The sequence below is a fragment of the Mus musculus genome, chromosome 14 (assembly GCF_000001635.26).
Source record: "Mus musculus strain C57BL/6J chromosome 14, GRCm38.p6 C57BL/6J".
In the NCBI taxonomy this organism is placed as follows: Eukaryota; Metazoa; Chordata; class Mammalia; order Rodentia; family Muridae; genus Mus; species Mus musculus.
This window is the reverse complement of record NC_000080.6, coordinates 44,295,216-44,319,897: the sequence shown is the minus strand read 5'-3', so window position 1 is coordinate 44,319,897 and position 24,682 is coordinate 44,295,216. Positions and strand designations below refer to the sequence as shown.

General features: G+C 41.7%; 1 long non-coding RNA gene across 1 annotated transcript in view; it reads left to right on the top strand.

Annotated features, from left to right (window-relative positions):
* The first annotated feature begins 4,384 nt into the window (after window positions 1–4,384).
* The window catches only part of Gm32857, an 89,297-nt gene continuing 68,999 nt past the window's right edge, over window positions 4,385–24,682 (top strand). Inside the window, exons 1-2 of the long non-coding RNA XR_874571.1 lie at window positions 4,385–4,469; window positions 7,535–7,975. This is a non-coding gene — a long non-coding RNA (predicted gene, 32857). The remainder of the gene's footprint in view (window positions 4,470–7,534; window positions 7,976–24,682) is intronic.

Below are 24,682 nucleotides of genomic sequence, written 5' to 3'. Positions count from 1 at the left end.
TCTTTAATTTCTTTATTTATTCTTTCCTTGACCAAGGTATCATTGAGAAGAGTGTTGTTCAGTTTCCACGTGAATGTTGGTTTTCTGTTATTTATGTTGTTATTGAAGATCAGTCTTAGTGCATGGTGATCTGATAGGATACATGGGACAATTTCAATATTTTTGAATCTGTTGAGCCCTGTTTTGTGACCTATTATGTGGTCAATTTTGGAGAAGGTACCATGAGGTGCTGAGAAGAAGGTATATCCTTTTGTTTTAGGATAAAATGTTCTGTAGATATCTGACAGATCCATTTGTTTCATCACTTCTGTTAGTTTCAGTGTGTCCCTGTTTAGTTTCTGTTTCCATGATCTGTCCATTGGTGAAAGTGGTGTGTTGAAGTCTCCCACTATTATTGTGTGAGGTGCAATGTGTGCTTTGAGCTTTACTAAAGTTTCTTTAATGAATGTGGCTACCCTTGTATTTGGAGCATAGATATTGAGAATTGAGAGTTCCCCTTGGAGCATTTTACCTTTGATGAGTATGAAGTGCCCCTCCTTGTATTTTTGATTATTTTGGGTTGGAAGTCGATTTTGTTGGATATTAGAATGGCTACTCCAGCTTGTTTCTTCATACCATTTGCTTGGAAAATTGTTTTCCAGCCTTTCATTCTGAGGTAGTGTCTATCTTTTTCTCTGAGATGAGTTTCCTGTAAGCAGCAAAATGTTGGGGCTTGTTTGTGTAGCCAGTTTGTTACTCTATGTCTTTTTATTGGGGAGTTGAGTCCATTGATATTAAGAGATATAAGGAAAAGTAATTGTTGCTTCCTGTTATTTTTATTGTTAAAGTTGGCATTCTGTTCTTGTGGCTGTCTTCCTTTAGTTTTGTTGAGGGATTATCTTCTTGTTTTTTCTAGGGCAAGGTTCCCTTCCTTGTATTGTTTTTTTCTTTTTTTTTTCCTGTTATTATCCTTTGAAGGGCTGCATGCGTGGAGAGATAATGTGTGAATTTGGTTTTGTCGTGGAATACTTTGGTTTCTCCGTCTATGGTAATTGAGAGTTTGGCTGGTTATAGGAGCCTGGGCTGGAATTTGTGTTCTCTTAGTGTCTGTATAACATCTGTCCAGGCTCTTCTGGCTTTCATAGTCTCTGGTGAAAAATCTGGTGTAATTCTGATAGGCTTGCCTTTATATGTTACTTGACCTTTTTCCCTTACTGCTTTTAGTATTATATCTTTATTTAGTGCATTTGATGTTCTGATTATTATGTGTCGGGAGGAATTTCTTTTCTGGTCCAGTCTATTTGGAGTTCTGTAGGCTTCTTGTATGTTCATGGGCATCTCTTTCTTTAGATTTGGGAAGTTTTCTTCAATAATTTTGTTGAAGATGTTTGCTGGTCCTTTGAGTTGAAAATCTTCATTCTCATCCACTCCTATTATCCATATGTTTGGTCTTCTCATTGTGTCCTGGATTTCCTGGATGTTTTTAGTTAGGATCTTTTTGCATTTTCCATTTTCTTTGATTGTTGTGCTGATGTTCTCTATGGAATCTTCTGCACCTGAGATTCTCTCTTCCATCTCTTGTATTCTGTTGCTGATGCTGGCATCTATGTTTCCAGATTTCTTTCCTAGGGTTTCTATCTCCAGCGTTGCCTCACTTTGGGTTTTCTTTATTGTGTCTACTTCCCTTTTTAGGTCTAGTATGGTTTTGTTCATTTACATCACCTGTTTGGATGTGTTTTCCTGTTTTTCTATAAGGACTTGTAACTCTTTAGCAGTGTTCTCCTGTATTTCTTTAAGAGAGTTATTAAAGTCCTTCTTGATGTCCTCTACCATCATCATGAGATATGCTTTTAAATCTAGGTCTATCTTTTCAGGTGTGTTGGGGTGACCTGGACTGGGCGAAGTGGGCGTGATGGGTTCTGATGATGGTGAGTGGTCCTGGTTTCTGTTAGTAGGATTCTTATGTTTACCTTTTGCCATCTGGCAATCTCTGGAGTTAGTTGTTATACTTGTCTCTTTTTAGAGATTGTTCCTCTGGTTATTTTGTTACCCTCTATCAGCAGACATGGGAGACTAGCTCTCTCCTCTGAGTGTCAGTGGTCAGAGCAGTCTCTGCAGGCAAGCTTTCTTCTTTCAGGGAAGGTGCACAATTATCTGGTGTTTGGACCTCCTCCTGGCTGAAGATGAAGGCCCAAAACAGGATCTTCCCCAGAAGCTGTGTTGCTTTGGCCTGTCACAGAAGCTGTTGTTTCAGTAGTCCACACTCTCACCTGTGTAGATTACTTTCCACGGAGTCCCGGAACCAAGGTGGCACCCTCGGAAGCTGAGGCAGAAGCCTCTCAGGCCGGGCGGACAACTGTGCTCTGACCTGGAAGGTGGCCAGTTGTCTGGAGCCGAAAATGGCGCCGCCTCAGAAGGTCTGTGGCTCTCACCTGTCCCAGAAACTGCTGGCCTCTGTATTCCACACCCTCACCTGTTCAGCCTGCCCTCCTCGGATTCCCGGAACCAAGGTGTCTCCCGCGGAAGCTGAGGCAGAAGCCTCTAGGGCCGGTTGGACAGCTAACATGGGACTTTTCAAATGGCTATTCTTCAAACATTTGCTGAAGTTTATTTCAGGGGAAATGATGTCAGCCTCCACTCACATGGGATCTGTTTGTTTCCTGTAGAATGTACCAGACTTGCATCTTTGGTGTTTGTGCAAGGGCATTTTAAAACCATGAAAACCTACTGAAGGGGCCTCAGATGCAAAATTTCTAATCTTGCCCTTTTCCTCCCCAGACCAACTGTCTCAAAGTTCTGATGGCCTCTTACTAGTTTGCTCCAAATCTCTATTTCTTGGGATTAGAGAATCCTGCTCTAATGAGGGAGAAGGTAACATTGTGGCTTAGGGCAATGCCTGAGTATTAGAATAACCATTAGACAACCACTCTGGAATTCAGTCTGGAGGTTCCTCAGAAAATTGGACATAGTACTACCGGAGGATCCCACAATACCCGCCTGGGCATATATCCAGAAGATATCCCAACCGGTAAGAAGAACACATGCTCCACTATGTTCATAGCAGCCTTGTTTATAATAGCCAGATTCTGGAAAGAACCCAGATGCCCCTCAACAGAGGAATGGATACAGAAAATGTGGTACATTTACACAATGGAATACTACTCAGCTATTAAAAAAATGAATTTATGAAATTCCTAGGCAAATGGATGGACCTGGAGGGTATCATCCTGAGTGAAGTAACCCAATCACAAAGGAACTCGCACAATATGTACTCACTGATAAGTGGATATTAGCCCAAAAACTTAGGATACCCAAGATATAAGATACAACTTACCAAACGCATGAAATTCAAGAAGAACGAAGACCAAAGTGTGGACACTTTACCCTTTCTTAGAAATGGGAACGAAACACCCATAGAAGGAGTTACAGAGACAAAATTTGGAGCTGTGACAAAAGGATGGACCATCTAGTGATTGCCATATGCAGGGATCCATCCCATAATCAGCTTCCAAATGCTGACACCATTGCATACACTAGCAAGATTTCACTGAAAGGACCCAGATATAGCTGTCTCTTGTGAGACTATGGCGGGGTCTAGCAAACACAGAAGTGGATGATCACAGTCAGCTATTGGATGGGTCACAGGGCCCCTATTGGAGGTGCTAGAGAAATTACCCAAGGAGCTAAAGGGAACTGCAACCCTATAGGTGGAACAACAATATGAACTAACCAGTACTCGGGAACTCTTGTCTTTAGCTGCATATGTATCAAAAGGTGGCCTAGTCGGCCATGACTGCAAAGAGAGGCCCATTGGACTTGCAAACTTTATATGCCCCAGTACAGGGGAACGCCAGGGCCAAAAAGGGGGAGTGGGTGGGTAGGGGATTGGGGGGGTGGATATGGGGGACCTTTGGGATAGAATTGAAAATGTAACAAGGAAAATACCTAATAAAAAAAAAAAGAATAACTATTAGAGCTTCCTGGAAGAAACCTATGCCTGATCCCATTCCTGCTGTTTAGAGTCAAAGACTATAGAGTATAGGGGTGAGCCTTTAGTAGAAAGACACCTCCAGAGGTCAGCATGCATCACCAGGGTTGACATTCACTGAAGCTCAAGGGCATTGCCCCTGGTTTTTCCTAGCAGGAATAATAGAGAGGAAACTGGAGATGATCCCGTCACAGGGTTCCTGTGGAAGCCCTGGGGCTAATTATGTAAGATGTTAATTCTGTTCTCCTGGGAGTGTTTGTGAAAGAGGAATGAGTCAGCACTCAGGTGATTTCCTGTAAACCTGATTCCCAGTTTAATTTGTAAAATAAAGGAGAGCTGATGACCAGGCTCATAAAGGAAGGTGGAGCAGAAGGGGGTGGGGGTGAAGGTGAAAATGGAAGAGGGAGAAGACACACAGGAGGAAGAAGGAGAAAATTGGAGCAGAAGCACATGGTCTGGAAAAACTGCAAGTTCGAAAGGTTCTCACAAGCTCAGAAAGATGGTAATGTAGTGGTATATCTGCCCAATATAGGTGCACTGCCTGTAATCATATTGTAATGTTGCTTGCTGGGATATATTTGGGTTGGAGAGATTTACAGCAACACAGGTTTTATTCTAGTCTACTTCCCTTTGATTATTAACACAAAAAAAGGACAAAACTTTCAACAAATCTCAGAAGGTCTTCCAAGTATGAGGAGACAACAGGACTAGTGTTGTACAGAGTAGAAGAAAGTCACCATGACAGTGAGGAGCAGATGACATGCAATGAGAAATGGTAGGGGCAGGCTAGGGGGTTACCCAGGACCAAGCATTTCACTAAGTACTGAATGCCTTATGCATTTCTTTCACTAAGTACTGAATGCCTTATGCATTTCTAACTTTTGGCTCTGCTTACAGATCATCATTCTCTGAAGAATGGAAAGTCAGGGACAGGGCATGACATTCTTCAGTGGTAGTTAGATAAACATTTTTTTATAAAAATGTGTGTGTGTGTGTGTGTGTGTATGTGTGATATATGTAGTACACATGAGCATTTTAACATGGAGAGATACACACATTATGTGTGGTTGGCTAGAGTAGTGTAGTGAAGTGTAGTATAATGTAATGCTTAATGTTTAATGTTTCCTGAGTGGGTATTAGACTTCAATGATGAACAACCCAAAACAAAATAACCTAAAACTGGCCCTGGGGTTTTCGTTTGACAGTTTATGGGATTTAGGGGAGGCATTGTCAGAGCATAAGAGATTAATTCTATTTAAGCATCATTTATATCGATTTATATATTTTAATGGTTCTACAATTGTTGGTTTCCATGTAGCCTTTCAAAAGTCTTCAGTCAGTTATCCCACCTCCATACTACCTCCTTGTCTTAGTGTGGTTTTGCTTTTTTGCCCTGCAGTAAAGGTGTGGAAAAGCCACTGGGCAGACCAAATGCAGAGATGTTAGACTATATTTGCCATAAGCCCACTGTCTGGTATTGACCTGGATGGAAATGCAGCTACACTACTTAGATGGTAGGAAAATGTAGCCTTGGATGTGGGAGGTTGAAACTGGGCTTATAGTTTCAAGTAATTTTAATTTTAATTTAATTTAATTTTAATTTTATTACATTTTTGTCTTGGCCAAAGCATGGCATCATATGGGCAGACATGGTGCTGGGAGTTCTGTATCTGGAATTCCAGGAAGCACGAATACTTGTCCTGAGCTGGTGAAACTTTAAAGCTGTTTTTAATAACAGGAATTACAGAGGGCTACAGATAGAACAAAGTGTTTGCTCTTCTGACTATCATGAGCCTAAGGGGCTGTCTGAGGCAGCCCTGTTCTTACACTTCACCATACTTATGGCCTTTCGGCTTGGGACAGTCTCAACTCCAAAGAACTCAGTCTTTCAAAGCATAATGCCTTGAACAAACTCCAAGGAAGGGAGACTGAGTGAAGCATAGGCAATGTTGGAAAGAAAATGATAGCAGGCAAACAGAAAAACAAACTAGGATGCCAAGAAGATGCAAGAAGCCCCCTGGTCTTCCACTGTGCAGTCACTATTCATGATGTGCAGAGAGGGAACACAAAGGCTTAGCCAGCTTTTTTGACTCTCAGCCAAATGGGTTTAACACAGCAGGCTCATTGCTAATTCCAGGTTCCACCTTCCTTTCTTTTCTTACAAATGATTTCAATACAGATAAGCACCTTTCCCTCTACAAAGCCTTCAAAATCTGACTTTATACCATGTTTGTCTCCATTTGTTCTAGTGAGCTAGGTGGACAGGCATGATGAAGAACTGTTTCCCCATTGCAAAATGAACTGACAGAGTACTTTTCTCTTTTAAGTTGTCCTATATTATATCATTTAAGGTGTTTGCTCACCAAGTGACTATGTGAATATATACAAACAAATTCATACATATGTGTACAGAGACACATGAATACGTGCCTTCACATATACATACACACATACATAAAAGAAAAGAATACATGAATGAACAGTACTATATACTTGCACCTAAAAGAAGCAGCTACCATTACACAAATATGACACATAAACATGCACACAAACACCTGGATAAAAACACATGCACACACAAACATACACACACACACAAACACACACACACCAATAAAAACACTGCTATATTACAGCACATTTCCTGACAACTGAGGAAGTATTGGGACCTGAGCTGTGTAATCGATTCTTAAATTAACCCAATTTGTGCTGCCTGGGCCTGTGCTGATTTCCTGATCAGGAACTTTTTCCATGCAGATATTTGCTGCTTCTACAAGTATGATATAAAACAGACAAATGGGTCGGTCCTCTGCACACACAAGTAGGTCCACACAAGATTCAAGGTTCTAAAAAAGAGGGTTCAAAAGAACATCCTCCAGCAAGCTCCAAGCTGAAATATATTCTGCTCTCTAAACCTAGCTTAGCTACTTCTCATAAGACTCTCTACCACCAATAAAAACAGTTAGCCATAGATATTATCCAGTAGCTGCAATTCAACACATTACAGTTCATGTGATATAATGCAGGGCCAGGAAGCAGGAGTGGGTAGGTTGGTAAGAAGGGGAGTGGAAAGGGAATTGGGGGAGGGTGTTTTTTTATGAGGGGAAACCAGGAAATGGGATAATGTGAGTAAAGAAAATACGCAATTTAAAAACACAGTTGTGCGTGTGCACGCGCGCGCGCGTGCACACACACACACACACACACACACACACACACACACACAAGTTAATAATGCCAACCAAAAAGAGGTTAGTGACTTAACATGCCTTGATTTTTCTTAAATGCAGAACTCTGCAAAACAATGAAAGGGAATCTGTACAGAAGCAAAGTCATGTCTATGATGCACTCAGCAAAACAACATCAGCAAAGGGATGCAGTGTAGGATTCCATGAATCCACTCGGTGAAGCCAGTAAGACACTCATTAGATTCCAGGGGTTTATCTTAGTGCAATGAAGGCAAGGGAGTCTATGTTTTATTTTTAAAATGCTTAACATATTTAACTTTTTATTACTAAAGAGTTTAATTAGAAAACAATAAAACTGGAGACTGTCCTTCTGTCCTAGGAGTGTATTGGGCCCGAGAAGCTCTGCTCTGAGATAACTGCCATAGAGAAGATTGGAGGACCTGGTTCCTAGATAATTCCGGAAGTGACATCCTGAGTTACCTCTCCATACCATAGAGCTGGAAGGGGTTGCTTTCATGGTCCAGGAACTCCTCTGCCTAGAAAGGAAAGCTAGCAGTGACCAACTGGAAGGGGGACAAGAGCATGGGGCTGGATTGGAAGTGGCCACGAAGGTCACATCTGGCCTGGTGTCCTCACCTCCTGACACAGGGGTCTGAGTATCACCTGTGATCCCTGCCAGCATCCACGAGACAGGCAAGAGAAAGAGTGCTTTGTGAAGGCCCTGCAGCAGAAGACAGACACAGAAGTGGAGCTTCAAGAAGCTTGATCCCAGGGCCACTGGAGTTTGAGGACCAGTGGATGGAGAGCCATGATACTCCAGGTAAGTTGGCTTCTGTGGTCCCTCAACCAACACCAATGCTTTCCCACCAGGCCAGGGAACCATCTTTTGTGACTCCGGGGTGTCTGGACTCCTGCCCCCTGAACTCCAAGAGCCCCACACTCCCATCTTAGAAGGATAGGCTGTTGTTTTAGGTTCCTAACTGTTCTTTCAATAAGAACATCGAAATCCTTGGAGCCCCGTTTTGTCTCATATCTTCAGCTAGCTGTTTTTGAGCGCTCCTTTGTTCACCATATCATAGTTGTATTCTAAATGTACCATGCCTGCTTTGCGATTTTTTCTCACATGGGCGGGCCTCCAAACCCAGGGTCTGGAAGTGGTAATGAATGAGGGAAGGACTGGGAAGGGGAATCTGAGGTCACATGGTAAGATTTGGAAAAGGTGGGTTGGACTATCTATGTTTTCATTCACTTTTAAGTGTTGACAACATGGTTTCTCTTGGTTTAGAAAGGTATTAATTGTTGAAACACTCCACTGTGGATAACATGTAGCCCAGCTTTCTTGGGTAAGACCACCTCTATCTACCCCCTCCCCACCTCCATTTTCTTAAGTTTCCATCATGATGAGATAAAACTCATGAGAAGGCACAGTGAGTCAAGTTATGTGTCTGACACCTGAAGCAGACAGCATTGTCTTCCTCCTTGTTAATGAATTGGCATTTTAAAAAACAAACAAACAAACAAAAAAACCCAAAACACTAAAATGCCTGTATAAAATTATAGAAAATAACACCATGATCTTCCTAGCTATGAGAAACTGAACCTCATAACAATTAATTGAGACCAAACCATACAAAGATCTCTGCCTGGGAGGTGACAGAAGATTCAAAGATGCTGGTCAGACAGCTTAAACAAAACAGGAAGTTTCAGGTTCAGCGACAGACCTGGTTTCTAGGAAATATGTTACAGAAAGGCTGAATAAACAAACAAACAAACAAAAACCTGCTGTCCCAATAAACAAACAAACAAACAAATAAAACAAAAAAGAAAAACTGAACAAAACCTTACATAAATAACTGGACTTTCAACACACCCACCAATATACATATTGGTACACACATGCTTATGCCACACACAAACACATCCCCCCCCCTCTCTCTCCATATGTACCTGTCACTCTCTCTGTCCAAAAATCATAAGTGAATAGAAAATTATGAGGAGATAACAATGGATGGTAGACAAACAGTTGAATGGGGACTATGGAAGGCTATGTTTAATGTGAGACACTGGACTCTGCTATCCATCCCTTGGGCACTAACACTAATTATGGGGTACATTTCTTAGACTAGGTTGGAAGTATTAGTGAAATTTCATTCTTGAAGCCTCACATCTCTCACACCAACACTCAGGCTGAGAGAAGCTTTTCTCACATCCCTGTTGATCCAGTCAGCTCCAGAATATAAGCTCTACGAAAGAACTCTAGCAACAATGACAGAAAAAAGTCCTGACAAGTACCTGCTCAGGCTCTTTCACTATGAGCCAAGATCTAGGCAGAGTGATGAGACCATCTTGCAATGCAGGGAAAGGGGAGAGAAAGCATACAAGCACCCCCAACACACAAACACACAAAAGGCAATGATTTCTTCTCATATGGCAATTACACTGAGATCTAATACTTGCAAATTTTGTACTGCCTGTGATCTCACATGACCCCTCAGAAGCAAATGAGCTGAAGCTCTGACTTCATCAATCAACATTCTGTGCTACTACAATGGAGGCAAGCACATGGAACTCATTTAGCATACTGGCATGTACTTGTGTACTATGTGTTCAACCTATCTATCATAAGGAAATTCAGCTTTTAGTTGAGCAGGATTGTTTATTTCCCAAATATGTAGTTTCTTGAAGGAGGATAACTGCACCTAAAGTCTTGGAAATGATCACAGAAATGAACAACTGGATGAGACATAGGAGAAAGCATGGATAAGGTACAAGACGGTTGCTTAGGCTTGACTGTGTTTAAGGTTAGACATGATTGCAACCTGCTCCTCATGATTTATGCACCCTACCTGCTGCTGCTTGGTACATAGGTCATTGGTCTTCAGGCTGCCTTCTTTACACAGCCTCTTTGATTCATTGGAGCATTCTTCTGATGCAATCTGCTCCTCTAGCAACTGTCTGTTCTCCTTCCACAACATCCCGACTTTGTGCAGGAGATGGTTAGATTCACTCTGAAGGTGGCAGTGCCCAATGCCGAGTCACAAACAAACAAATGATTACACAAGTCAGCATCCATCTTCCTCCCACTCCTCCAAGGACCATCCCTGCCACAATGTGCCCTGGTGCCCAGTCAGCCCAGACAACTGTCCAGACTGGCAACGGAGCATCACATTGAGAGAGGTCAAATCCAGAGGACAGCCATATTTCAGAAGCCGAGGTACATCTGTAAACTGTGACACTAACAGGGACTTAAGTATCTCTCAAGAGGACCTGGAACACGTGTGCTTATATGTCCATGTTATTTAAAAATTACCTGTAAGTAGAAGGCAGACCTTCTCTAGGAGAAGAGAAGAGACCCAACCAACATACAGTCTTTCTAGGTGTCCCATGGAAACCTTATCTATGTATGTACATTCAAATATACTTTGTTGGAAAGGACAATGATTTGAGTTGCTCACAGACTCTTCACACTTGGCCAAAATGCCTTTAAGAGGTAAAAATCTTAGAGCTTTGCTTTGAAGGAGCCAGGCTTCTGGTTTAGAGGCAAACAGTATATAAACTGAGCCCCTACTTTGGTTCAAAGACAAGGATGGGCAGACATATCCTGTGCCTAGTGTTTGGATCACGACCCTGTTAGTCACTCACCAGTAGAATTGATTTTCTTTAGTCAACTCCTTGTACTTGTACAAGGCCTCACTGATGTCCTGAGGCATTCTTTTCAGGTCAGTCATCACCTGGTCATGTTGCATCTTGAGAGTGAATGTCCTAATTTTGATACTGTGGGAGGACATGCCCCAAGGAACAAATAATCCCATGAACTAAGGATACAAGGATCATGTTAATTCAAGCTGAATCGTGGACTACCCCAACACATATATGCCACGACATTGCTCCATGTTACCAGTTCCACTTGGAGCTTATCAAACTTATTACTCTTTGCCTGGGGTCAGTAGGGGCAGGGAAGTAAAGGCAGGGATTTGACCTACTTTATTTCCCAAAAGGGGCATGAAAAATAGACTAGCTCTCCAAGAACTTTCCAGGAACCTGTGCCCTAGTCCTGGATCCACCTAAAACCTGTGATGACACATCTGTTTGTAGACAAGGAATTGTCAATCTTTGCTTTTTTTGCTACCTAAACTCCCAAAGGACATAATCAGTATCTACAGGATACTACATTTCCAGTGTGCACCTAAGGTGAGCTCAGAGCTCACATGCTGTGCTCCTCAAAGTGAGGCTCCCTCTGTCTTCACTATTTTTGGCTGGAAACTGTGTCAAGCAAAATCCCAGGCCCCAGCATACTATACAGACACTCCAGCTCTTAAGTGGAACACACACATACACACACTGACACCCCCGTCATAATCAAACACAATCAGAATGCCAAATGAACACACATTATCTGATAGTATAGTGAATAAAATTTGATAAAACCAGTGATGAACTATGGCCAATCCAGTTATACTGAGAGACAGTATGTGGGACCTGGCCCCTCCAGCTGTTGACAGGACCAGTTGAACCCAAATTACTTCCAGGTCAACTGCAAACATGATTGGCCATAAACACAGTTTACTTTGCATCTCCCCAAATCTTATACCTGTATAGGATTTTTACAATGCAGGATTAGGGCTCACACACTACAACCTTTATGCCCAGAGTGTAATTCATACCACAAGCTCTGATTTACCTTTTGAGAAATCAAATTTCCTGAGTCCCATTTCACGACTATCTGAACTTGAAGTTCTGTGTCGAAAATCCATTCAGCAAAATGAATTTGGATGTGTGGACAGGCTGGTGTTGTAGCCTCCTGTGATATGAGGGAATCTGAGGTTAACAGAGAGGGCCCAAGACAGTCAGCAAAGAACTGGGCATAATGACTACCTGTTGTTCAAATCCTTGTTAGTGTAATTGGCTAGGATTCCCTGGAGTCCGTCTCTCCCATTTTTGATCTTCTGGAGATCCCTTTTGAGTGTCTCCATGCTCTTCATTCTCTGATCCTGCTTATTGGTGGTGGAGGCATGGGGTGATGCCTTTCCAACAGACCATGTAGGTTGACCAACACTAGTAAACTCGTAGAGATAATAGGGCAGGGAATGGAGACAACATGCTTTTCCCTTTCTTTGGGGCTCTTGTGAGATTATTCATTTCTTGTGTTTTCTTGGGTATAATTACACTCAATCTGTTGGAATTATGCTTCTAGTATCCTCTGTAGTGCTGAATTAGTGGAAAGATAATGTTTGAATTTTTTTTTTTTGTCGCAGAATATCTTAGTTTCTCCAACTATGGTCATAAAGAGTTTTCTGGGTATAGTAGCCAAGGCTGGCTTTTGTGTTCTCTTAGAGTCTGAAAGACATTTGTCCAAGATCTTTTAGATATTACCATTTCTGGTGGCATGTCAATGTAATTCTCATAGGTCTTTCTTTGTATGTTACTTGACTTTCTTTCCTTAGAGATTGTAATATTTTCTTTCTTTATTCTGTACATTTATACTTTTGTTTAATATGTGATAGGATGATTTTCTGTATTGGTCCAAATGATCTGGTGTGTTGTAGGTTTCTTGTAAATTTAAGGCCATCTCTGTCTTTAGGTTAAGGACTTTTAAAAATCATATTGTTGAAGATGTTTTCTGGGTCTTTGAACTGTTATCCCTCACCCACTTCTTTTTCCATTATTCTTAGTTTTGTTCTTTTTATTGTGTCCTGCATTAGCTAGATGTTTTGAGTTAGGAATTTTTTACTCTGTATATTCTTTGAGTGACTTTTTAATATCATCTATTAATATCATCTATGGTATTTCCTTTGCCTGAGATTCTCTTTTCTATGTTCTGTTGGTGAGGCTTGCATCTGTAGACCCTGATGTTTTTTGTAAGTTGTCCTTCTCCAGGGTTGCCCCATTTGTGATTTTTATACCTTTATTTTTACTTTTTCTTTATTGATTTTCTTATGTATTTCCATCCCAAATGTTATCCTCCTTCTCAGTTCCCCCTCCAAAAACCTCATCCCCTCTACTTCTAGCATTGCCTCTATGTATGAGGGTGCTTCTATGTGCTTGGTGGTTTAGTGCATGTGAATTTTGTGAGGCTCTGTTTGGTTGACTTTGTTGTTCTCCTTATGGGGTTGCAAGCCCCTTCTGTTACTTCAGTCCTTGTCCTAACTTCAGAATCTAGGTCCACTTGCTCGTTCTCATGTTTGGCTGCATGCATAGCATTTCTTTTTTTTTTTTTTTTTTAAAGGATATAATTATATTTTAATAAAAATTAATATTAAAAAAGAACACAAAAATGGTCTTTCTAATTTTTCCTCCTAGCGATCTACCTAAACATTATCAGCACATGTTGGCAATGATTTTTGCTGTAGAAACAATCAACAAGGACCCAAATATTCTATTCAATATGTCCTTGGGATTTTATCTCTTTGATGTTGACTTTATTGTGATGAAGGCCACGGAAAGTTCTATGGTGTTGTTCACAGGAGAGAGACCACCAATTCCTAACTACAGCTGCAGACCCGAGAAGACTAATAAGCCGGTTGCAGTGATAGGAGGCTATTCAAAAGCAATAACAGCTCAGATCTCCCAAGTTCTAAGTCTCTACAATGTCCCACAGGTACACAAAGCATCCTGATTCTTTTTTTTTTTTTTTTTTTTTCCATTTTTTATTAGGTATTTAGCTCATTTACATTTCCAATGCTATACCAAAAGTCCCCCATACCCACCCACCCCCACTCCCCTACCCACCCACTCCCCCTTTTCGGCCCTGGCGTTCCCCTGTACTGGGGCATATAAAGTTTGCGTGTCCAATGGGCCTCTCTTTCCAGTGATGGCCGACTAGGCCATCTTTTGATACATATGCAGCTAGAGTCAAGAGCTCAGGGGTACTGGTTAGTTCATAATGTTGTTCCACCTATAGGGTTGAAGATCCCTTTAGCTCCTTGGGTACTTTCTCTAGCTCCTCCATTGGGAGCCCTGTGATCCATCCATTAGCTGACTGTGAGCATCCACTTCTGTGTTTGCTAGGCCCCGGCATAGTCTCACAAGAGACAGCTACATCTGGGTCCTTTCAGTAAAATCTTGCTAGTGTGTGCAATGGTGTCAGCATTTGGATGCTGATTATGGGGTGGATCCCTGGATATGGCAGTCTCTATATGGTCCATCCTTTCATCTCAGCTCCAAACTTTGTTTCTGTAACTCCTTCCATGGGTGTTTTGTTCCCACTTCTATGGAGGGGGCATAGTGTCCACACTTCAGTCTTCATTTTTCTTGAGTTTCATGTGTTTAGGAAATTGTATCTTATATCGTGGGTATCCTAGGTTTTGGGCTAATATCCACTTATCAGTGAGTACATATTGTGTGAGTTCCTTTGTGAATGTGTTACCTCACTCAGGATGATGCTCTCCAGGTCCATCCATTTGGCTAGGAATTTCATAAATTCATTCTTTTTAATAGCTGAGTAGTACTCCATTGTGTAGATGTACCACATTTTCTGTATCCATTCCTCTGTTGAGGGGCATCTGGGTTCTTTCCAGTTTCTGGCTATTATAAATAAGGCTGCTATGAACATAGTGGAGCATGTGTCCTTCTTACCAGTTGGGGCTTCTTCTGGATATATGCCCAGGAGAGGTATTGCTGGATCCTCCGGTAGTACTATGTCCAATTTTCTGAGGAACCGCCAGACTGATTTCCAGAGTGGTTGTACAAGCCTGCAATCCCACCAACAATGGAGGAGTGTTCCTCTTTCTCCACATCCACGCCAGCATCTGCTGTCACCTGAATTTTTGATCTTAGCCATTCTCACTGGTGTGAGGTGAAATCTCAGGGTTGTTTTGATTTGCATTTCCCTGATGATTAAAGATGTTGAACATTTTTTCAGGTGCTTCTCTGCCATTCGGTATTCCTCAGGTGAGAATTCTTTGTTCAGTTCTGAGCCCCATTTTTTAAGGGGGTTATTTGATTTTCTGAGGTCCACCTTCTTAAGTTCTTTATATATGTTGGATATTAGTCCCCTATCTGATTTAGGATAGGTAAAGATCCTTTCCCAGTCCGTTGGTGGTCTTTTTGTCTTATTGACAGTGTCTTTTGCCTTGCAGAAACTTTGGAGTTTCATTAGATCCCATTTGTCAATTCTCGATCTTACAGCACAGGCCATTGCTGTTCTGTTCAGGAATTTTTCCCCTGTGCCCATATCTTCAAGGCTTTTCCCCACTTTCTCCTCTATAAGTTTCAGTGTCTCTGGCTTTATGTGGAGTTCCTTGATCCACTTAGATTTGACCTTAGTACAAGGAGATAAGTATGGATCGATTCGCATTCTTCTACATGATAACAACCAGTTGTGCCAGCACCAATTGTTGAAAATGCTGTCTTTCTTCCACTGGATGGTTTTGGCTCCCTTGTCGAAGATCAAGTGACCATAGGTGTGTGGGTTCATTTCTGGGTCTTCAATTCTATTCCATTGGTCCACTTGTCTGTCTCTATACCAGTACCATGCAGTTTTTATCACAATTGCTCTGTAGTAAAGCTTTAGGTCAGGCATGGTGATTCCACCAGTGGTTCTTTTATCCTTGAGAAGAGTTTTTGCTATCCTCGGTTTTTTGTTATTCCAGATGAATTTGCAAATTGCTCCTTCTAATTCGTTGAAGAATTGAGTTGGAATTTTGATGGGGATTGCGTTGAATCTGTAGATTGCTTTTGGCAAGATAGCCATTTTTACAATGTTGATCCTGCCAATCCATGAGCATGGGAGATCTTTCCATCTTCTGAGATCTTCTTTAATTTCTTTCTTCAGGGACTTGAAGTTTTTATCATACAGATCTTTCACTTCCTTCGTTAGAGTCACGCCAAGATATTTTATATTATTTGTGGCTATTGAGAAGGGTGTTGTTTCCCTAATTTCTTTCTCAGCCTGTTTATTCTTTGTGTAGAGAAAGGCCATTGACTTGTTTGAGTTAATTTTATATCCAGCTACTTCACCGAAGCTGTTTATCAGGTTTAGGAGTTCTCTGTTGGAATTTTTAGGGTCACTTATATATACTATCATATCATCTGCAAAAAGTGATATTTTGACTTCCTCTTTTCCAATTTGTATCCCCTTGATCTCCTTTTGTTGTCGAATTGCTCTGGCTAATACTTCAAGTACTATGTTGAAAAGGTAGGGAGAAAGTGGGCAGCCTTGTCTAGTCCCTGATTTTAGTGGGATTGCTTCCAGCTTCTCTCCATTTACTTTGATGTTGGCTACTGGTTTGCTGTAGATTGCTTTTATCATGTTTAGGTATTGGCCTTGAATTCCTGATCTTTCCAGAACTTTTATCATGAATGGGTGTTGGATCTTGTCAAATGCTTTTTCTGCATCTAACGAGATGATCATGTGGTTTTTGTCTTTGAGTTTGTTTATATAATGGATTACATTGATGGATTTCTGTATATTAAACCATCCCTGCATCCCTGGAATAAAACCTACTTGGTCAGGATGGATGATTGCTTTAATGTGTTCTTGGATTCGGTTAGCGAGAATTTTATTAAGGATTTTTGCATCGATGTTCATAAGAGAAATTGGTCTGAAGTTTTCTATCTTTGTTGGATCTTTCTGTGGTTTAGGTATCAGAGTAATAGTGGCTTCATAAAATGAGTTGGGTAGAGTACCTTCTACTTCTATCTTGTGAAAAAGTTTGTGCAGAACTGGAGTTAGATCTTCTTTGAAGGTCTGGTAGAACTCTGCACTAAACCCGTCTGGTCCTGGGCTTTTTTTGGTTGGGAGACTATTAATAACTGCTTCTATTTCTTTAGGGGATATGGGACTGTTTAGAAGGTCAACTTGATCCTGATTCAACTTTGGTACCTGGTATCTGTCCAGAAATTTGTCCATTTCGTCCAGGTTTTCCAGTTTTGTTGAGTATAGCCTTTTGTAGAAGGATCTGATGGTGTTTTGGATTTCTTCAGGATCTGTTGTTATGTCTCCATTTTCATTTCTGATTTTGTTAATTAGGATTTTGTCCCTGTGCCCTCTAGTGAGTCTAGCTAAGGGTTTATCTATCTTGTTGATTTTCTCAAAGAACCAACTCCTCATTTGGTTAATTCTTTGAATAGTTTTTCTTGTTTCCACTTGGTTGATTTCACCCCTGAGTTTGATTATTTCCTGCCGTCTACTCCTCTTGGGTGAATTTGCTTCCTTTTTTTCTAGAGCTTTTAGATGTGTTGTCAAGCTGCTAGTATGTGCTCTCTCCCGTTTTTTCTTGGAGGCACTCAGAGCTATGAGTTTCCCTCTTAGAAATGCTTTCATTGTGTCCCAAAGGTTTGGGTACGTTGTGGCTTCATTTTCATTAAACTCTAAAAAGTCTTTAATTTCTTTCTTTATTCCTTCCTTGACCAAGGTATCATTGAGAAGAGTGGTGTTCAGTTTCCACGTGAATGTTGGCTTTCTGTTATTTATTTTGTTATTGAAGATCAGCCTTAGTGCATGGTGATCTGATAGGATACATGGGACAATTTCAATATTTTTGAATCTGTTGAGGCCTGATTTGTGACCTATTATGTGGTCAATTTTGGAGAAGGTACCATGAGGTGCTGAGAAGAAGGTATATCCTTTTGTTTTAGGATAAAATGTTCTGTAGATATCTGTCAGATCCATTTGTTTCATCACTTCTGTTAGTTTCAGTGTGTCCCTGTTTAGTTTCTGTTTCCATGATCTGTCCATTGGTGAAAGTGGTGTGTTGAAGTCTCCCACTATTACTGTGTGAGGTGCAATGTGTGCTTTGAGCTTTACTAAAGTTTCTTTAGTGAATGTGGCTGCTCTTGTATTTGGAGCATAGATATTCAGAATTGAGAGTTCCTCTTGGAGGATTTTACCTTTGATGAGAATGAAGTGTCCCTCCTTGTCTTTTTTGATGACTTTGGGTTGTAAGTCAATCTTATCAGATATTAGGATGGCTACTCCTGCTTGTTTCTTCATACCATTTGCTTGGAAAATTGTTTTCCAGCCTTTCATTCTGAGGTAGTGTCTATCTTTTTCTCTGAGATGAGTTTCCTGTAAGCAGCAAAATGTTGGGTCTTGTTTGTGTAGCCAGTTTGTTAGTCTATGTCTTTTTATTGGCGAGTTGAGACCATTGATGTTAAGAGATATTAAGGAAAAGTAATTGTTGCTTCCTGTTATTTTTGTTGTTAAAGTTGGCATTCTGTTCTTGTGGCTGTCTTCTTTTAGGTTTGTTGAGGGATTACCTTCTTGTTTTTTCTAGGGCGTTGTTCCCGTTCTTGTATTGGTTTTTTTCTGTTATTATCCTTTGAAGGGCTGGATTCGTGGACAGATAATGTGTGAATTTGGTTTTGTCGTGGAATACTTTGGTTTCTCCGTCTATGATAATTGAGAGTTTGGCTGGGTATAGTAGCCTGGGCTGCAGTTTGTGTTCTCTTAGTGTCTGTATAACATCTGTCCAGGCTCTTCTGGCTTTCATAGTCTCTGGTGAAAAATCTGGTGTAATTCTGATAGGCTTGCCTTTATATGTTACTTGACCTTTTTCCCTTACTGCTTTTAGTATTCTATCTTTATTTAGTGCATTTGATGTTCTGATTATTATGTGTCGGGAGGAATTTCTTTTCTGGTCCAGTCTATTTGGAGTTCTGTAGGCTTCTTGTATATTCATAGACATCTCATTCTTTAGATTTGGGAAGTTTTCTTCAATAATTTTGTTGAAGATGTTTGCTGGACCTTTGAGTTGAAAATCTTCATTCTCATCCACTCCTATTATCCGTAAGTTTGGTCTTCTTATTGTGTCCTGGATTTCCTGGATATTTTGCGTTAGGATCTTTTTGCATTTTCCATTTTCTTTGATTGTTGTGCCGATGTTCTCTATGGAATCTTCTGCACCTGAGATTCTCTCTTCCATCTCTTGTATTCTGTTGCTGATGCTCAAATCTATGGTTCCAGATTTCTTTCCTAGGGATTCTATCTCTAGTGTTGCTACGCTTTGAGTTTTCTTTATTGTGTCTACTTCCCTTTTTAGGTCTAGTATGGTTTTGTTCATTTCCATCACCTGTTTGTATGTTTTTTCCTCTTTTTCTGTAAGGACTTCTACCTGTTTGATTGTGTTTTCCTGTTTTTCTTTAAGGACTTGTAACTCTTTAGCAGTGTTCTCCTGTATTTCTTTAAGTGATTTATTAAAGTCCTTCTTGATGTCCTCTACCATCATCATGAGATATGCTTTTAAATCTATGTCTAGGTTCTCAGGTGTGTTGGGTTTCCCTGGACTGGGCGAAGTGGGTGTGCTGGGTTCTGATGATGGTGAGTGGTCTTGGTTCCTGTTAGTAAGATTCCTTCGTTTACCTTTCGCCATCTGGTAATCTCTGGAGTTAGTAGTTATAGTTGACTCTGTTTAGAAATTGTTCTTCTGGTGATTCTGTTACCGTCTATCAGCAGTCCTGGGAGCCAGATTCTCTTCTCTGAGCTTCAGTGCTCTGAGCTCTCTCTGCTGGCAAGCTCTCTTATAGGGAAGGTGCGCAGATATCTTGTATTTGGACCTTCTCCTGGCCGAAGAAGCAGGCCCAAAACAGGACCTTTCTCAGACACTGTGTTGCTTTGGCAGTTCCCAGAAGCTGTCACCTTCTGTGGTACAGACTCTCACCTAAGCAGACTAATTTCCTAAGTTCGGCGGGTCCCGGACCAGGATGGCGACCACTGCTGCTGTGGCTTAGGCCGCCTCCCCAGCCGGGCGGGCACCTGTCCTCCGGTCCGGACTGTAGCCGGCTGTCCCCGGCCCACAAAGGGTGCTGCCTCAGCGGCTTTGTGCTTCTGTCTCTTCCAGAAGCTGTCAGGTTCTCTGGCGCACCCTCTCACCTGTACAGACTAATTTCCTAAGTTCGGCGGGTCCCGGACCAAGATGGCGACCGCTGCTGCTGTGGCTTAGGGCGCCTCCCCAGCTGGGCGGGCACCTGTCCTCCGGTCTGGACTGTGGCCAGCTGTCCCCTGCCCACAAAGGGTGCTGCCTCAGCGGCTTTGTGCTTCTGCCTCTTCCAGAAGCTGTCAGGTTCTCTGGCGCACCCCCCTGCCCACAAAGGGTGCTGCCTCAGCGGCTTTGTGCTTCTGCCTCTTCCAGAAGCTGTCAGGTTCTCTGGCGCGCCCACTCACCTGTTCAGACTAATTTCCTAAGTTCGGCGGGTCCCGGACAAAGATGGCGACCGCTGCTGCTGTGGCTTAGGGCGACTCCCCAGCCGGGCGGGCACCTGTCCTCCGGTCCGGACTGTGGCCAGGTGTCCCCTGCCCACAAAGGGTGCTGCCTCAGCGGCTTTGTGCTTCTGCCTCTTCCAGAAGCTGTCAGGTTCTCTGGCGCACCCTCTCACCTGTTCAGACTAATTTCCTAAGTTCGGCGGGTCCCGGACAAAGATGGCGACCGCTGCTGTTGTGGCTTAGGGCGACTCCCCAGCCGGGCGGGCACCTGTCCTCCAGTCCGGACTGTGGCCAGGTGTCGCCTGCCCACAAAGGGTGCTGCCTCAGCGGCTTTGTGCTTCTGCCTCTTCCAGAAGCTGTCAGGTTCTCTGGCGCACCCTCTCACCTGTTCAGACTAATTTCCTAAGTTCGGCGGGTCCCGGACAAAGATGGCGACCGCTGCTGCTGTGGCTTAGGGCGACTCCCCAGCCGGGCGGGTACCTGTCCTCCGGTCCGGACTGTGGCCAGGTGTCCCCTGCCCACAAAGGGTGCTGCCTCAGCGGCTTTGTGCTTCTGCCTCTTCCAGAAGCTGTCAGGTTCTCTGGCGCACCCTCTCACCTGTTCAGACTTATTTCCTAAGTTCGGCGGGTCCCGGACCGCATAGCATTTCAAGAGACACAAATACCAAAAGTTACATTTATGAAGTAGCATTGCAATAATTACATGATATGGGGGCGGGAGTATCACCAAAACATGAAGAAGTACATAAAAGATTTGCTGCAGCATTAGGAAGGTTGAGAACCATTGCTATATACTGATGTACTGAATCATCTCTTGATTACCCAAAATCCTACATAATCCTAACTTGATACAAATGTTATCTATCAATTTTACACTGTGATTAGGGAAAAAGAACAAAAATGTTCTTCCACCTGAGGGGGAAAAAGGAGAGGGGGGAGGGAGGGAGGGAGGGAGGGGGAGAGAGAGAGAGACAGAGACAGAGAGGGGAAGGAAGGAAGGAACGAAGGAAGGAAGGAAGGAAGGAAGGAAGGAAGGAAGAAAGAAAGAAAGAAAGAAAGAAAGAAAGAAAGAAAGAAAGAAAGGAAGAAAGAAAGAAAGAAACCAGGCTCCTGACAGCATCAGCAATAGTGACTGGATTTGGTGACTCCAGATGGAATGGATCCCAAGTTGGGGCAGTCTCTGGATGGCCTTTCCTTCAAGCTCTGCTCTTCTCTTTATCCCTGCATTTCCTTTTGAGAGAAGGTATTCTAGATTAATTCTTTTGAGGTGGTTGGGTAGCCCCAACCTTAAAAGGTTGCCATGCTTATCCAATAAATATGGTCTGTATAGTTCCTACTTCCCCTTTGTTTGGTATTTAGGCTAATGTCCTCCCTGTTGGGTTCTGGGAATCTCTTGGGTCCCTGGCATCTGAGACTTTATAGTGGCTACGCACAGTTCCCCCTCCCCAATGGGTACAGACCTCCTTTCAAATGACTTTCCCTCTGTAGTTCTTCCCCATCTCCTCCCATATCTGAACCAGAACCCCCTTTACCTCCTACTATTCTCTCCCTCCCAGATCCTTCTCTTCTCCTACTTTTAAACATGCTTTTCTTCCCCCTTCTGAGTAGAACTGTAGCATTTACACTTTGGTGTGATCTTCTTTCTTCTTCGGTTTCCCGTGGTCTGTTAGTTCTATTATGGGCATTCCATGCATTTTTTGACCAATTTCCACTCATCAATAACTACATACCATGTGTATCCTTTTGTGACTAGGATACCACACTCAGGATGATATTTCAACTTCCAAACATTGGCCTTTGAATTTCATGAAGTAATGTTTTTAAAAGCTGAGTAGTACTTCTGTACACTGTACAATATTTTCTGTATCCATTCTTCTGTTGAGGGACATCTGGGTTGTTTTCAGATTCTGGTCATTATATATAAGGCTGCTATGAACATAGTGGTGCATGTGTCCTTTTAATATATTGGAGAATCTTTTGGGTATATGTACCATGGTGGTATACCTGTATTTGAGGTAGAACTATTTCCATCTTACTCAAGAATTGCCAGATTGATCTCCAAAGTGGTTTTTCCAACTTCAGTCCCCACAGGAATGGAGGAATGTCCTTCTTTCTTCACATTCTTGCCAGAATCACCTGTCAGCTGAGTTTTGTTCTTGGCCCATCTGAGTGCTGTGAAGTGGAAACTTAGGGTCATTATGATTTGCATTTCCCTGATGACTAAAGATGTTGAACATTTCTTAAGTATATCTCAGCCATTCAAGATTCCTCAGTTGAGAATTTTCTGTTTAGCTCTGTACCCCATTCTTTAATAGGGTTATTAGGATCTCTGGAGTGTAACTTCTTGAGTTCTTTTTATATTTTGGATATTAGCCCTCTATCAGATATAGGGTTGGTACAGAAGTTTTCCCTATATGTGTGTGCAATTTTGTCCTTTTGACAGCATCCTTTGACTTACAAAGCTTTTCAATTTTATGGGATCCCATTTGACACTGTTTTTGGTCCTACAGCATGAGTCATTGGTATCCTGTACAGGAACAATTTCCCTGTGACAATGTGTTTGAGGTTCTTTACTGCTCTCTCTTGTATTAGATTCAATGTATCTTATTTTATGTGGAGGTCCTTGAGTGACTTGGACTAGAGCTTTGTACAAGGAGATAAGAATACATCAATTTGCATTCTTCTATATTCAGACTGCCAGTTGAACAAGCACCAGTTGTTGAAAATGCTGTCTTTTATCCACTGGATGGTTTTGGCTCCTTTGACAAAGATCAAGTGACCATATGACTGTAGGTTCATTTCTAGGTCTTCAATTCTATTCTGTTGGTCTACTTGTCTCTCTATACCAGAAACATGACATTTTTATCACTATTCCCCTGTGGTATATTTGGAGATCAGGGATGGTGATTTCCTGAGCCATTCTTTTATTGTTAGGAATCGTTTTTGCTATACTGGGGTTTATGTTATTTCAGATAAATTTGAGAATTGCTTTTTCTATCTCTGTGAAGGAATGAGTTGGAATTGTGATGGGGATTGCATTGAATCCGTAGATTGTGTTTGGCAAGATGGACCTTTTTTACTATATTAATCCTGCTCATCAATGACCATGGGAGATCTTACCATCTTCTACGGTCTTCTTTGATTTCTTTGTTCAGAGACTTAATGTTCTTGTCATTCAGATCTTTCCCTTGCTTTGTTCGAGTCACACCAAGATATTGTTTGTGACTATTGTGAAGTATGTAGTTTTAAAAAAATCTCTTCCTCAGTATAATTATCCTTTGAGTAGAGAAAAGTTCCTGGATTGTTTGAGTTAATTTTGTATCCATTGACTTTGCTGAAGTGGTTTATCAGCTGTAGGAGTTCTCTCCTGGATTTTTTTGAGCTCACTTATGTGTAATATTCCATACTCCTCAAATTGTAGTGTCTTGAATTCCTCCCTTCCTATTTGTATCACTTTGATCGGCATTTTTGCCTGATTGCTCTGGCTAAAATGTCAAAGACTGTGTTGAATACATAGGGGAAGAGGGGGAAGTCTTTCCTTGTCTCTGATTTTAATGGGATGGCTTCAAATTCTTCTCCATATATTTTGATGTTGGCAACTGGGTTGCTGAATTTTGCTTGTTTCTTTTTGAAACGTGACTTTCTGATTCCTCCAATGCATTCATCTTGAAGTTATATTGTATTTTGTCAAACACTTTTTCAGCATCTGATGAGATTACCCAGTATATTTTAAGTTATTTTATATAGTGGTTTACATTGATAGATGTCCATATATTGAATCATTCCTGCATCCGTGGGATGATACAGTATCTAATGAGATGATCAAATAATAATTTCTTAAATTTATTACATAGTATATTACTTTGATGAATTCCAAAACATTGAATCATTCTTACATCCTATACATGATGCATATTGGATCATGGTGAGTGATCATTTGCATGTGTTATTAGAAACAGATTCCAAGACGTTATTGAGTATTTTTGCATCAATATTTGTTATGGTTTTTATATGCTCAACCCACTGAGTGGCAACATAAGAAGGAGTGGCTAAGTTAGAGTATATGGGACACTGTGTGTGTGGTCAAAACCCTCACCCTAGCTGCCTGGACATTAATGTTCTATTAGCAGCCTTCACATGAACATGTAGGACTCTCAGCTTCTCCTGTACCATGCCTTTCTGGATGCGTCCATGTGGCCACCTTGTTGGTACTTGACTGATCCTCTTAACCTGTAAGGCATCCACATTGAATTCTAGGAGAAGCTGCAGTGCAGCCAGATTTGGAGGAGTCCCAAAACCCTCCTGGGACAACTAGTCATGGAGTTTGTTCAGCAGCCATCCATCTGCAGCAGTTAGGGTGTTCTTCAGAGTCACATCTCTTCTCTAA